The following is a 15,427-nucleotide window of genomic DNA, read 5'->3' as shown; positions in this document are numbered from 1 at the left end:
CTCCAGCACAACCCTGGCCAAAGCAAACTAGGAGCCATCCTTGGGAGTGACTGAATCTGCAGTGGTAGTGGCTGCTTTCAGAGCTCTCAAGTCACAGATGGTAAGGGGGTCGAACAATTGGTCAGAAGGAGATTACAAAGGTCCTTTTGCTACCACTGAGGCAGGACTCTGTTGCTTTGCCCCTCCTTGGATCCAGGCTTAATTCCTAGTTGGCAGTCCCAGGGTGAAGAGGAGCACTAGCTTAGCAGAGTTTGTGGTCACAGTGGAGGGGAGGAACTTCAGTCACAATTACAGGGTAGAAAAGAATTCTTGTGGTCATTTACAGACCAGAGCATAAGCCAGGAGAGTAGTAAACACCTCACCTTAGATCATACCACCTTGGAAGAACTGAAAACTTACAGATCCCTAGAAGTATCTCTGAAAACAACTGCACAAAATGCCTGAAGCTTGGTACAGTTTGCCCTCCACCACGGAAGCAGATAACTACTTTAACAAACAGTTGAAAGTCAAATAATAGGTTAGGAAAATGAGCAAAGATGGGGAAAAAAATATCCCAAACCTCTCTAACTATAGATACTTACTATGGTGAAAAGGAAGATCAAAACACATTCAGAAGACAACCAAGTCAAAGGTCCTACATCCAAAGCCTCCACGAAAAATGTGAATTGGTCTCAGGCCACGTAAGAGCTCAAAAAGGAATTTGAAAATCAAGGAAGAGAAGCAGAGGAAAAATTGGGAAGAGAAATGAAAGTGGTGCAAAAAAATAATGAAAAATGAGTCAACAGTTTGGTAAAGGAGGCACAAAAAGTGCTGAAGAAAGTAACACCTAATGATAAATGATCTAAAAGGCTAAATGATAAAAGAGGTCCAAAAAGCCAATGAGGAGAAGAATGCCTTAAAAAGCAGAATTGGTCAAAAGGAAAAGGAGGTCCAAAAGTTCACTGAAGAAAATAATTTCTTAAAAATTAGAATGGAGCAGATGGATGCTCATGACTTTATGAAAAATCAAGAAATTATAAAACAAAACCAAAGGAATGAAAAAAAATAAACATGAAATATTCCATTGGAAAAACCACCAATCTGGAAAATAGATCCAGGAGAGACCATTTAAAAATTATTGGACTACCTGAAAGCCACGATCAAAAAAAAGAGCCTAGACATCATCTTTCAAGAAATTATCTTGGAAAACTTCTCTGGTATTCTAGAAGCAGAGGGTAAAAGAGAAATTGAAAGAATCCACCGATCGCCTTCTGAAAGAGGCCCCAAAAGGAAAACTCCTGGGATTATTGTAGCCAAATTCCAGAGCTCCCAGGCCAAGGAGAAAATATTGTAAGCAGCCAGAATGAAACAATTTAAGTATTGTGGAAACATAGGATAACACAAGATCCAGCAGCTTCTACACTAAGAGTTTAGAGGGCTTCAGATATGATATTCCAGAGACCAAAGGAACTAGGATTAAAACCTAGAATCACTTACCCAGCAAAACTGAATATAATACTTCAGGGGAAAAAATGGTCATTCAGTGAAATAGAGGATTTTCAAGTATTCTTGTTGCAGAGACCAGAGCTGAATAGAAAATTTTACTTTCAAATACAAGAGAAGCATGGAAAGGTAAATAGGAAAGAGAAATCATAAGGGACTTAACTAAATTTGAACTGTTTACATTCCTACATGAAAAGATAATATTTGTAACTCTTGAGACTTTTCTCAGTGTTAGGGTAGTTGGAAGGATTTTATATATATGTGTGTGTGTGTGTGTGTGTGTGTGTGTATACAGAGGGTACAGAGTGAGTTGAATATGAAGGGATGATACCCCTAAAAATAAAATTAAGGGATGAGAAGAATATATTAGGAAAAGGAGAAAGAGAGAAATGGAATGGGGTAAATTATCTCTCACATAAAAGAGGCAAGAAAGGTTTTTTTTGTTTTAATTTTTTTGTTTTCAGCTTTCTACAATCACTTCCATATATCTTAGATTTTCTCCCCCTCTCTACCCCCTTTTCCCCCCTCTTTTCCCCCTCTCTCCCTGAGAAAGTGTGCAATCTTATATAGGTTCTACACATACATTCTTATTAAATACATTTTCACCTTTATTGCATAGAAGAATTAAAATAAATGGGAGAAACCATGAAAACAAAACAAAATAAAACATAACACAAGAGAAAATAGTCTTTTTCATTCTGCAATCCAATTCCATAGTTCTTTCTCTGGACGTGGATGGCATTTTTCCTTAAGAGTCTGTTGGGAATTTTTTAGGTCCTTGCATTGCTGTGAAGGGCTAAGTCTACCAGAAAAATTCCTTGCATGCTGTGGTTGTTGTTGTGTACAAAGTTCTCCTGGTTCTGCTCCTTTCACTCAGTATCATTTCATATGGGTCCTTCCAGGCCTCTCTGAAGTCTTCCTGTTCATCATTTATTAAAGCACAATAGTATTCCATTATATTCTTATAGCACAACTTGTTCAGCCATTCCCCAATTGATGAGTATCCCCTCAATTTCCAGGTCCTGGCCACCACAAAGAGAGGTGCTATAAATATTTTGTGCATGTGGGACCCTTTCCCATTTTAATGATCTCTTTGGGATACAGTCCTGGAAGTGATATAGCTGGGTCAAAGAGTATGCACATTTTTGTAGCCCTTTGGGCATAGTTCCAAATTGCTCTCCGGAATGGTTGGATCAAGTCACAGCTCCACCATCAATGAATTAGTGTTCCAACTTTCCCACATCTTCTCCAACAGTTACCTTCCTGTTTTGTCATGTTAGCCAGTCTGATAGGTGTGATATGGTACCTCAGAATTGTTTTGATTTGCATCTCTCTAATCAATAGTGATTTAGAGCATTTTTTCATTTGAGTATAGATAGCTTTAATTTCTTCCTCTGAAAACTGCCTGTTCATATACTTTGACTGTTTATCAGTTGGGGAATGACTTGTATTCCTGTACATTTGACTCAGTTTGCTACATATTTTAGAGATGAGGCCTTTATCACAGACATTAGTTGTGAAAATTCTTTCCCTCTGCTTCCCTCCTAATCTTGGTTGCATTGTGTTTGTGCAAAAACTTTTCAATTTAATATAATCAAAATTTTCCATTTTGTACTTCATAATGTTCTCTACCTCTTGTTTTGTCAAAAATTTCTCCATTCTCCATAAACCTGACAAATACACTATTCCTTGATCCCCTAATTTGTTTATAGTATCTGTCTTTATATCTAGATCATGTATCTCTTTTGGATTTTATTCTTGTATATAGTGTCAGGCATTGGTGTAGGCCCAGTTTCCTCCATACTGTTATCCAGTTTTCTCAGCAGTTTTTGTCAAACAGTGAGTTCTAATCCCAGAAGCTAGAGTCCTTGGGTTTATCAAATAGTAGATTGCTATATTCATTGACTACTGTGTCTTGAGTACTTAATCTATTCCACTGATCTACCCCTCTGTTTCTTAGCCAGTACCAGGTGGTTTTGATGATTGCTGCTTTATAATACAATTTGAGATCTGGTAGGGCTAGGCCACCTTCCCTAGCATTTTTTTTTCATTAATTCCCTTGATATTCTGAACCTTTTGTTCTTCCAGATGAATTTTCGTATTTTTTCTAGCTCTAGAAAATAATTATGTGGTGGTTTGATTAGTATGGCACTGAATAAGTAAATTAATTTAGGTAAAATTGTCATTTTTATTGTATTAACTCGGTCTTCTCACATGCAACTAATGTTTTCCCACTTACATAGATCTGACTTTATTTGTGCAAAAGTATTTTGTAATTGTGTTCATACAGTCCCTGGGTTTGTTTTGGCAGGTAGACTCCCAGATATTTTATAGTGTCTACTGTAGCTTTAAATGAAATTTCTCTTGTACTTCATTTTAATATATTGATATTCCTAATTTGTTGTTCTTCCTTTCACTTCTTTGGAAAGACCACAATAGATTCAAATTTTGCTGTTATGCTAATTATTTTTGCTCTACCTGTCATAAAATCTGCTTTTAGTTTTCATATAAATTCTTCTCAGAATTTTCTGATTTGTTTCTTGAACCTTGGGAATCTATAGTATTTTATGTTTCATCAAGTATTGATTCAATTTCCTTTATCTTATCAGTATTTATTTAGAAATATTTGTAAATCCTTTAGGAGTCTTGTTATTCTTCTGATTTCAGCATCTTATTGACTTTTAAAAAATTACGTATTTTCATTCAACAAAAAATTTGGTTTTTTTCCTTCTCTGATAACTTTTTCCCCACAATTGAGAGCAAAAGGAAAACAAAACATGTTATAACCAATTTCCACAATGGCCAGGTAAAAAAAAAGTCTCATTCTGCACTGAATCCTTTACTTCACAAGAGGTGGGTAGCACGTTTTATCATTAGTCCTCTGGAATTATGGTTAGTCATTATACTGATCAGAGTTCGTAATTTTTTCAAAGTTGTCTTTACCATGTTATTGTCCATACAAATTGTTCTCCTGGTTCTGTTCACTACATCCTGAAACTGTTCATACAAGTCTTCTCAGGTTTCAATGAAACCATCCCATTCACTATTGCTTACAACACAATTATATACCATAATTTATTTAGCCATACCCAAATTTATGGGCACCTCTTCATATTTCCACTCTTTGCTACCTCAAAAAGAGCAAAAATATTTTTTTACCTCATCAAGGTTTATTTTTCTTAAGACTGATCTCTCCTTTGATGTACACTCCCTCTAGTTTCTCTTTTTCTTTTCTCCCTTTCCCCCTTAATTCTCTGTTGAGTGAAATGTATTTTTGTCCCCAACTGTTTGTGGGTGTATATATTCTTTCCTCCTTTGATCAGTTCACATGAGAGTACAGTTCAAATATTAGCTGCCCCACCCCCCAACGACTTCTCCTTATTTTTATACATGTCTGTTTGCACACCCTGATTATGTGAGATAAATTTCCTTAACCTTCCCTTTCTTCTCTCTCCACATCCCCCCCACCCCCACCCTTGGACTATTTCTCTTCTCTTTGTTTGTGGATCTAGCCTAGGAACACAACACACAAAAAGAATATGGTACAACATAGACCAGGGGCTAGCCAGACAAATCTGGAGCCTTCAGTTGGATATCCAGAAGCAGGTAGATGGGAGTAAGAACCAGGGCAGTGCCACATATAAGTGTAGTTTACATCTGCGTTGCTTTGGAGCTTCAATAAGTAGGACAATGATTAGTCCTTTCCCTGGATCAGCTCACTAGCCTGAGCTACCACTGAGGCATTTATAGCTCTCAGTACCCAAAGAAAGCATCCACAAGACCCCAGATAATATAGATTTGAACCCACCATTCCTCCTAGAAATGCCCAAACCCTGGCTCTGACATAGAGTCTGAATTCAGAAAGTAAGATTGGAAAAATGAATAAAGAAAAGAACATACCAGAGATAATATTATGGAGACAGGGGTTTTCAAGAAACAAAACTGAAATGAAACAGTAGCCCCACAACATTTACAGACAAAGCCAAAGAAAAGTGCAGCTTTGCCACATTTGCATTTATAATTTTTAGAAGAAATGAAGCAGTAGTTTTAAAATTATGATATGAGTGAAATGAGAACTTTAGAGCAGAGGTTGACAAACTGTGGTCCAAGGGCTCAATCTTAGCCCAATGATTGTTCTTGTACAAGTTGTAAACTAAGACTAGTTTTTTTATATTTTTAAATACAATATAGGAAAGTACTTAATAAGTAGGTCTACCCAAAGGTTGAATGGGTTGCCTCGGAAGGTCATGTGTTTTTCCTTATCCTTTAAAGAAATCTTAGGTGACTTTTCTGCCATACTCTTTCATTTTTGAGCTGAGTTCATCCTATTCATGTTCAGTTATGATCTTTAATTGTAAATATGCTATATCCCATTCTTTTATACCTTTTCCTCTGTTTCCTAACTGCCCTTTACAGTGAAGAAGAATGCTCAGCACTCGTGATTCAAGTTGTGTTAAAAAACATTCACCGAATGTCTATTTTGTCAGGTAGTATACTGAACATTGTGAATGTAGTACAAACTAAAAGATAGGTCCTAACTTTAAGAAGCTTACATTTGAATGCAAATGAAAAGTTGGGTATGAAAAGGAGCTAAGGGATTAGCAGGGGCATGGTGGAGAAATTGGAGGTGGAAATGGAGCTGGGAGGGTAGTGAGGGGGCAAGCATGACTGGCTGTGCACATCCTCAGAATGGTAGTTTTCAAAAGAACTCCCCAGTTGAAGAAGGGAGCCACAGAGGGAGAGGGACCTATGGTATGAAAAGGCTTCCGGTATGGAGGTATTTTCTAGTGTGAGGATGCTACTTGAGAATGGTAGAGAAATCAAGAGTGGAGTTGGGAGAGAAGTAAAGAAGTAAATTATGCCTCATACACTGCTTCCTCTTCTCCACCTCTGTCCTCTTCCCTTTGTCCAGACCACCATCTTTTACTCTTTTTTCACTTTCTACCCTCCAAGGTTGAAGTTATGACTAATGTTGAATCTGCCTTCTCTTTTATTCCCTCCTTCACCTCTCATAGTTGCCTCTAGTTTCCCTGTTGAGATGAATTTATTTCTACTTCAAACCTTGTTTGTGGACTTTTTCCCTCCTTTTTGATCATGAAAATGAGGTTCAAATTATGCCCATCCCCACTCTTTGTACAATTTTCTCCTTGCATACCCAGATTATGTGAGAGAGTAATTTCTCTCCCCAGCTCTTTGCTTCTCCTTTCTTCTTTATTATTTTGCAGTTATCACTCAGCTTGGTGCTCTTGCTTGTTTTTTGTTAGAGTAGGTGTGGGAGAGAGCCTAGGCTTTCCCCTGATTCCGAGAAAGATGGATTGGAGCCAGATTGTCAGAAGAACTTTAAATGCCAAAGTAGTTTGTATTTTATCCATTGGAATTTACTGAGCAAGGGAACAGACGTGCACATTAGTAAAATTACTTTACAAGCTGTGTGGACGATAGATTGGAGAGGGTAGAGACTTAAGGCAGGAAGACCTATTAGAATGCTGTTGCATTGTTCCAGGTGGGAGGTAAAATGGGCCTGTCCTGTAATGGTAGCTTATGATATCATCTCAATAATGCTTTTGCTTTGAACTAATTGTTAAGACACAGGATGGGGTGGAGGGAGAGTGTGTAGGCTGTAGTTTTATGAGTGTGGACTTATAGAGCATTCTGGACTTGGGACATTTGTACCCAGGGGGCCAACCTAGGAGTGTGACCATATATGAGGAGGCAAGCATGTAGGTGGCGCTACAAGAAACAACCCTTGTATATTAAATATCTTTCTAGCATTGCAGGCAAAGTGATGTGAGTAAATATTCTATTAAGCTAAATAGAAGACTCTAAATTGAAAATGACTTCTCTAAGGTGAAAAAAGAGTCATTTCACCCCAATATCCCATATCTAATATGGCTGTTAATATTTATTTGATTTGTTAAAAATTAATGCATTCCCTTTGCTAATGCTTTTTAGTTTATAAACATCTCTTCACCATTTTTATTTTTTTCCTTACTTTTTCGTCCTCATTTTTCTCAATTTCTTCCCCAGACTGAAGAAAATATTTTGAGTTCTTAATATGGAATTTGAAGTATGGCCATTCTTAAATTCTTTAGCTACAGTTTCCTCATTTATACCATTTACATTGTTTTAATTTAGTTCAGATACCTTCATCTACCACTAGATGGCACTTAGGGGTGAATTTATGCAAACCCCATTTTTAAATAGTTGGTCTTATTCTTGTTTTATTCTAGTGCTGGGGAGAAAAAAGGATGTGTAGATAATGAGAGTTAAACCTAAAAAGATATTTGTAAACTAAATCACATTTTTTTTCTAATGACTTTCATTATAATATCAATATAATATGTTTGTGGGGAAAAATACTCAGCACAAACAAAACATATTTCTTATCATGATATCTCTACATAGAATGAGGGTAGTTCCTAAAGTTGGAGTACCCAGCTACATTAATTTTCTTGCAAAAAGTTTTATCGTTCTTTCCATTTAAGGAAGTTTCCACAATTTATAGCAAGAACAAAAAACCTGGTTTGTCACATAAGGATTGAGACATTGTAGAGGACTGTTTTCCCTTCGCTTAATAGGCACTGGGGAAAGTTATAGCTTGTAGGACTTGTAATAATATTTATGTAGCTTTATATAACTTATATACATTATATAGCTTGTAATATTTGATATCTAAAACTGATTGCAGTTTGAGGGATTTGTAAAGTGGGAAATCGTAAAATCATGGATTTTTCACATTAGAAGTGCCTCAGATGCCTTCCAGTTGAACTTCTACCTGGTCACACTAATTGAGGAAGAGAATCACTACCTACTTAATAAATTTGGATATCATTGAGTGGAACTTTGAATGTCTTAGTTATATCAAATCTGTAAGAACACATCAAATAAACAGGAATTAAATACCAAGCAAATTTCTTTGTTCAAATGACATTTAAATATTCTGTATATATTCCAAAGATTTGTAATTTTTTTATCATGGGGAGTCAAGTAGAATTTCTTTATCAATTTCAACCCAATATCCTACAAACATTAACCACCTACTATGTGCACAACATTGTGCTTTGTCAGGAGCAAAAACTGAGCAGTTTTTGCTTTCCAGGAGCTTGCATTTACTAGGTGAGAGATAGAATATAATGCTAGTAGTAAGCAAATACATGATGTAAGGAGAACGAATGCATTTAACAAATGGGATCAGGAAAAATTTGAGCTGAGCCTTCAACAATTTAGTCCAGTTCCATTCACCAAACACTTACCTGTTGATGCTTGGAAGAAGTCATTGATTTTAACGGAAAGTGAGTAAGATGTACCTCAGGTCTGGGTCATAACCTTTCAGACTTAATGATGTAAAAGGAATGCTAAATTCAAGGAACAGGTCCATTTGACTGAAATGTAGAGTGTATTAAGGAACAGGTAAGAGAAAGGAATCAGATTATGGAGGGCTTTAAATGCCAGGGATTGAAGTTTCTATTTTTATTCTATAGGCAATAGAATTTTGAGTGGCAGATTGACAGGGTTGGACCTGAATTTAAGGAATTTTTTTTTTTTTTTTAAGGAATGTTAGTTAAGCCAACAACATTTATTAAGTACCTACTATGTTCCAGGTACTGTGCTGTTACTATAAAATAAAAAGAAAGATAATCTCTGACCTCATGGGGCTTGTATTCTAATGAGAGAAGATAAAACATAACAGGGACCAGGAAGGGTGAAGGGAATAGGGTCATGGTGGAAAGAGTTCTGAAAGTCAGAAATAGAGCTGAAAAGGGATGGAGACATGGCTGGTATGCACATTTCCTTTTTTTTTTATTTTTAGTTTTAAATGATATTTTATTCCCCTCCCCCCATTACATGTAAAAACAGTTTTTCACATTTGTTATTTTTTGTTTTGAAATTCTATCTCTTCCCCCCTCACTTCCCCACTCCTGACACAGTAAGTAATCTGATATAGGTTATACATGTTCAGTCATGTAAAATATTTCCATATTAGTCATTTTGTGCAAGAAAACTCAAACAAAAATGTGAAAAATAATATATGCTTCAGTTTGTATTCAGATGACATCAGTTTTTTCTCTGGAGGTAGATAGCATTTTGTGATTGTCTTGGATCATTGTATTGCTGAGAACAGCTAAGTCATTCACAGTTCTTCATTGTACAATATTGCTGTTACTATGTACAATGTTCTCCTAGTTCTGCTCACTTCACTTTGTATCAGTTCATGTAAGTCTTTCCAATTTTTTCTGAAATCATCCTGCTTCTTGTTTCTTATAACATAATAATGTACCATTACAGTTCTATACCACAACTTGTCCAGTCACTTCACAATTGATGGGCTTCCCTTCAGCTTCCAATTCTTAGCCACCAACACACTTCCTTTAAAATGAAGACTCTGGGACCATTCAGAAATGGAATCAACTTCCAGGCTGAGAGAAAAGGCTGCTGTGACATGGTGGAGTAGAGCCTGGAGAAGAACGTGTAGAAGATAGATTAGAGAGAGCAGACTTGAAGCAGGAAGACTAATTAGGACATTATTGTAATGGTGAATTCTATTTCTGGTAATTATATGGGAGAAGGAAAATATATTTCATTTGAAGGAGAAAGAAATATGAAGCTGATTTGAGATCTTTGGAATGAGAAAGTGAAAGGATGGAATATGGGTTACAGAAAATTGAAAAGTTGAAGGGAGAAGAAAGATAGAGCTAAAAGGGGGTAGACTGAATTAAAAAAGAAACACTTGAATTGAAGGAAGATTTCAAGAGGAGGGGACTCAAACAGAAGAACCTGATGAATTAGAGAGTTGTGAAAGCAGAAGGAAATTTCCCAAAGAAAGAAGCAGAAGGACTTTAATTGGGGGGAGAGGAGAATTCAAGGAGAATGTGTTTGTTAAACTATACAAACAGTTGGTAAGAAGAGGTAAGAATCTAGTGAGAGGAGGGAAAGGAGATGAGGAGTGGCTGTTAAAATGTTGTACTAGTGAATATCAAGGTATTGAGTGCTAAAGAGAACAGTGAGAGTGATGGTTCTGGAGTTAGAAAGCAATTGCCGCCCTATTTCTTCAGGAAACCTGTTAATATGCACTTTATGTTCACAAGCATTTATCAAACACCTACTGCACTATATGCCAGGCACTGGGAATATCTTTAATATCTTAAAAAAAAATCAAATAGTCCTTGCCCTCCAGGAGCTTACCTTCTACTGGGGATACGAGTGGGAGTAAACATTAATCTTTAGGAAATGAACACAGATCTTTAAGATGGAATAATTGTCTGATAGACAGTGGGTAAGGACTGTTTTTAAGAAGAAAGGCAAATTTTCAGTGCACATTTTAAAAAACTTTGAGTTAATAGATTCTTGTATAATTAGAAACTTGCTTTTCTTTTCAGTCAAATACCTCAATACAAATTGTTAGCTTCTCTATAGCCCCAGCTATGTGGGATCAGTTGGAAGTTCTCCCAGGGTGCAAAGTAAAAAGAATATTGTTTGAGAAAAAATTGTTACAGAGAATGACATGAGTATTAGCCATTTTCTTTTAATGGAAAACACTTTAAAATTTTTTGTTTTGATATCCCAGTGTTTTATGAACTTTCTGAGGTATGTTAAAATTTGCTACTATGAGATAAAAATAAAACCACAAACTTAGACTGCTTTAAGAAAGAAAAAGATGCAAGATTTCACTTAATTATTTTTTGAGGTGTGGTGATTTCTTACTTTGGAGTCTGTACTACTTTGGGACGACTGACTACTCCACCATGCTCCAGGAAGTTCATTATTGGGAAAACTATCCTGTGGGATCCCATAAGCATTGGTCCTCCACCTCATCACTACCTTCTTCCTTTCTCCTTTGAAGAATTGGACCATGAACTCTAGACCCTCCATTTAATGAGAATTTTTAGCTCAAAACATCATTTCTTACCTGTTTACGCTACTTTGGAACTTCCCCATCATGCCCCCAGTTTGATGCCTTCACTCTACCCCCTACCTTTTCAGCTTCTTTTTGCTTATTGTCTCACCCCTCCTTAAAGTGTAAGCTTCTGAAGGTAGAGCCAAGATGACAGAGGAGAGACAACAGCTCAACTGAACTCTCCCAACATTTCCTTCTAAATAATGCCTCAAAATCAAATTCTGGAGTGGCTGAACCAATGAAAGGTCAGGGTGAGACATTTTTTCCAGTCCAAAAAAACCTAGGAAGTTGACAGGAGTGACCTGTAACACTGGGATGGGAGCTGGCCTGGAAACAGCCAGAGTGCACAGCCATCAACAGGACTTGGAGGTAGCTGCAACAGTGGCAGCAGCAGCTTTCAGAACTCTCAGCCCAGAGAGAGTAAAGGGGTCAGACAGCTGGTCAGAAGGCCATTACAGGGGATTGTATTCTGGCACTAGGCACTGTGGCTGGCACTAGGTACGATATCCTATTGCATTGTCAGTATGTAGTTGACACAGTTCCAGGGTGCTAAAGAGCACTAGTGCTACAGGGGAGCAGTGTTCCTGGTATTAATTCCAGAGCCAGGAGGAACACTTTCACCTGTGTCTGCAAGATAGCAGGGAATCTGGTCACAGTTCCAGGGCCAAGGGTCACAGTTCCAGGGTGTAGAAGAGTGCTTCTGGTCACTCAAAAGGGAGCAGGGACCCAGGTTCTCAGTTCCAAAACAGAAAGGAGCAACAGCACTTGTGACTACAGGAAAACAAGGTCCCTTCTTAGGCAAGGGCCAGACCACAAGCTAGGAGGGGAATGGCCATACTTTTCCTTGGATCTTACCACCTTGGAAGCACTGAAAACTTACAGACCCCCATAATCTGGCTCTGAAAACATCAGCACAAAAAGCTTGGGACAATCCCCCCACCTCCTCCCATACCCCCAAGAGTGGAGTCTAATTTTGTTAAACTGTTTACTTTCCTACATGGGAAGATGATACTTGTAACTCCTAAGAACTTTTATCATTATTAGCACAGTTAGAAGGAGTCTGCATAGACAGAGGATGCAGACATGAGTTGTCTGTGATGGAATGATCTCAAAAAAAAGTTAAAGGGTTAAACAAAGGGGGATTCCCTGGGAGAAAGGAAAAGAGAGAGGTCAAAGGAGGGAGTGGAAGCAAGATCTTTTACAGTGCAGTGGAAAATGTGAGCCTGGGGTCATGGGCAATACAGGAACCTCACTCTCATTGGAATCAAAGAGAGAATAGCATTCCTACTCAGTTGGGTACAAAAATCTTTCTTACCCAACAGGAAAGGGAAGGAGATAAGAGAAGGGGGAGTTATTAGATAGGAGGGCAGATTAAGGGAGGCAGTGGTCAGAAACAAAACAGACTTTTGAGTAAGGTCAGGGTAAAAAAAGAGAGAGAAAGGATAAAAAGGGGGCAAAGGATGGAGAGAAATACACAGTTGATAATTATAACTGAAAGTGAATGGAATGTATTCAACCATAAAATGGAAGTGGATAGTAAAATAGAATAGAAACCAGAATCCAACAATATGTTGTTTAAAAGAAACACACTTGAAACAAACACATACAGAGTAAAAATTCAGGACTGAAGCAGAATTTGTTATGCTTCAGCTGAGGTAAAAAAAGGTAGGGGTTGCGATCTTTTATCTCAGACAAATCAAAAACAAAAATAAAATTAATTAAAAGAGATATATAGGAAAATTATATTTTGCTGAAGGAACCATAGACAAGTAATATCAGTACTAAACATATATACACCAAATGGTATAGTATCTAAATTCTTTTTTTTCTTTTTTTAAATGTTTACTTATTTATTTTTAGTTTTTGATATTTATTTCCACAAAATTTTGAGTTCCAAATTTTCTCCCCATCTCTCCCCTCCCCCCACCCCAAAACACCATACATTCTGATTACCCCTTCCCTCAATATGCCCTTCCTTCTATCACACCCCTTCCTTTCCTTATCCCCATCTTCTCTCTTTTCATAGAGGGCAAGATAGATTTCTGTACCCCATTACTTGTATTTCTTATTTCCCAGTTATATGCAAAAACAATTCTCAACATTCGTTCTTAAAGCTTTGAGTTCCAACTTCTCTCCCATCCTCCCTCCCCACCCATCCCCACTGAGAAGGGAAGCAATTCAGTTTAGGTATATATGTGTAGTTATGCAAATGACTTCCAGAATAGTCATGTTGTGTAAGACTAACTATATTTCCCTCCATCCTATCCTGCCCCCCACTTATTCTGTTCTCTCTTTTGACCTTGTCCCTCCCCAAGAATGTTTACTTCTAATTGCTCCCTCCTCCCATTTGCCCTCCCTTCTATCATCCCCCCCCCCCCACTGCCCTAGAGATGTCAGTGTATGTATGTGCATAATATACATATAGAGGTATATATGTGTAATTAAAAATTTTTGATACTTCTGCTTTCCAGTTCTTTCTTGATACATATGTCCTTTGGGTATTTATAATAGTCAGAACTGTCACTAAAAGTCATTCTTGAAACAATACGCTGTTATTGTATGCAATGTTCTCTTCTGCTCATTTTACTCTTATTTATGAAAATTTTTCCATGTTTTTCTAAGATCATTTAGCTCATCATTTCTTATAACACTACAGTAGCATTCCGTCACGATTATGTACCACAACTTGTTCAACCATTCCCCAAATGATGGGCGTCCCTGCAATTTCCAGTTGTTCCAATTGTGTTCCAGCACAAAGAGAACTGTTATAAACAATTTAGAACATATAGGTTCTTTTCTTTTTTCCCTAATCATCTTTAGAAATAGACCTGGTTAGTACTGGCAATTTAATAACTCTTTGGGCATAATTTTATATTGCTCTCCAAAATGGTTGGATCAGTTCACAGTTCCATCAACAATTAATGTGTCCCAATTTTTCCACATCCCCTCCATCATTTGCCACTTTTTCCTTTAATCATTTTAGCCAGTCTGGTGTAAAATGATATTTTGAGGGTGTTTTAATTTGGTTTTTTTTGCATTTCTGTTTTAATTTTGCATTTCTGTAATCAGTAATGATTTGGAGCATTTTTTTATATGTCTATAATTTGTCTTGATTTCTTCATTGGAAAGTTGCCTGTTCATACCTTTTGATCATTTACCAGTTGCAGAATGACTTGTATTCTTATAGGTTTGACAGAGTTCTTAATATATGTGAGATATGAGACCTTTTACTGAGAAACTGTCTACAAAATGTATCCCCAATTTTCTGCTTTCTTTTTGATCTTGACTACATTTCTTGTTTTTGCACAAAACCTTTTTAATTTAATGTAATCAAAATTTTCCATTTTATACTTAACTTTGGTCTCTATCTCTTGTTTATTCATAAATTATTCACTATCTGTAAGTGATAAGCAATATGTTCCAAGTTCTAATTTTCTTATGATATCTCTGTTTACATCTAGGTCACATATCCATTTTGGCCTTATCTTGGCAAATAAATAATTTTTTAAAAAAAGTATTGAGACTTTTCACTTTTTTATTTTTTCTTGGCAAATTTTTGCTGTATGGCTGTTTTTCTTTTCTTTGATATTCACATTGTTTAATTTGACGACTGTATGAGAAACATGGTACCTTGCAATCTCTCACTCTCTCACTTTAATGGAATTCCTCAGCAAGTGTATACTTTATTTAGTGTTCTATTTAATTAAACTGAAGCTTCTCTGTGTGTCTTCTCTACATTCCACTTGTAGAGATTTCACTTAACCCAGCCATTGATATGGTACTCTACTGCGTGGAGATTTAAACCTTCACTCCCTAGTGGCACAAAGAAAATCCTAGAACAAGTATGCACATTTGTGATTCTCATGTGTTTTTAGGTATTTTCCTTTGTCTCTTTGATTATTATGAATTTCCTTTTCTTGTCTTTCAGTGGAAAAATTCCATTGAGTGATTATTGTATATGACCTTGAATACTCCAAAAATCTATTTTGTGATATGTGAAGATGTAGTATTAGAAAACAGAAATTTTAGTTATTTTTCTTTTTTGAGAAG

The 15,427-nt window shown here is 36.7% G+C and overlaps 1 protein-coding gene across 1 annotated transcript in view; it reads left to right on the top strand.

The window, feature by feature from the left end:
- STX8 (syntaxin 8) overlaps positions 1–15,427 on the top strand; it is a 188,351-nt gene that overhangs the window by 161,580 nt on the left and 11,344 nt on the right. The window lies entirely within an intron of this gene.

The sequence above is a fragment of the Notamacropus eugenii genome, chromosome 2 (genome assembly GCF_028372415.1).
Source record: "Notamacropus eugenii isolate mMacEug1 chromosome 2, mMacEug1.pri_v2, whole genome shotgun sequence".
Taxonomy (NCBI): domain Eukaryota; kingdom Metazoa; phylum Chordata; class Mammalia; order Diprotodontia; family Macropodidae; genus Notamacropus; species Notamacropus eugenii.
The sequence above is the reverse complement of the archived record's forward strand: the minus strand, read 5'-3'. Positions and strand labels throughout refer to the sequence as shown.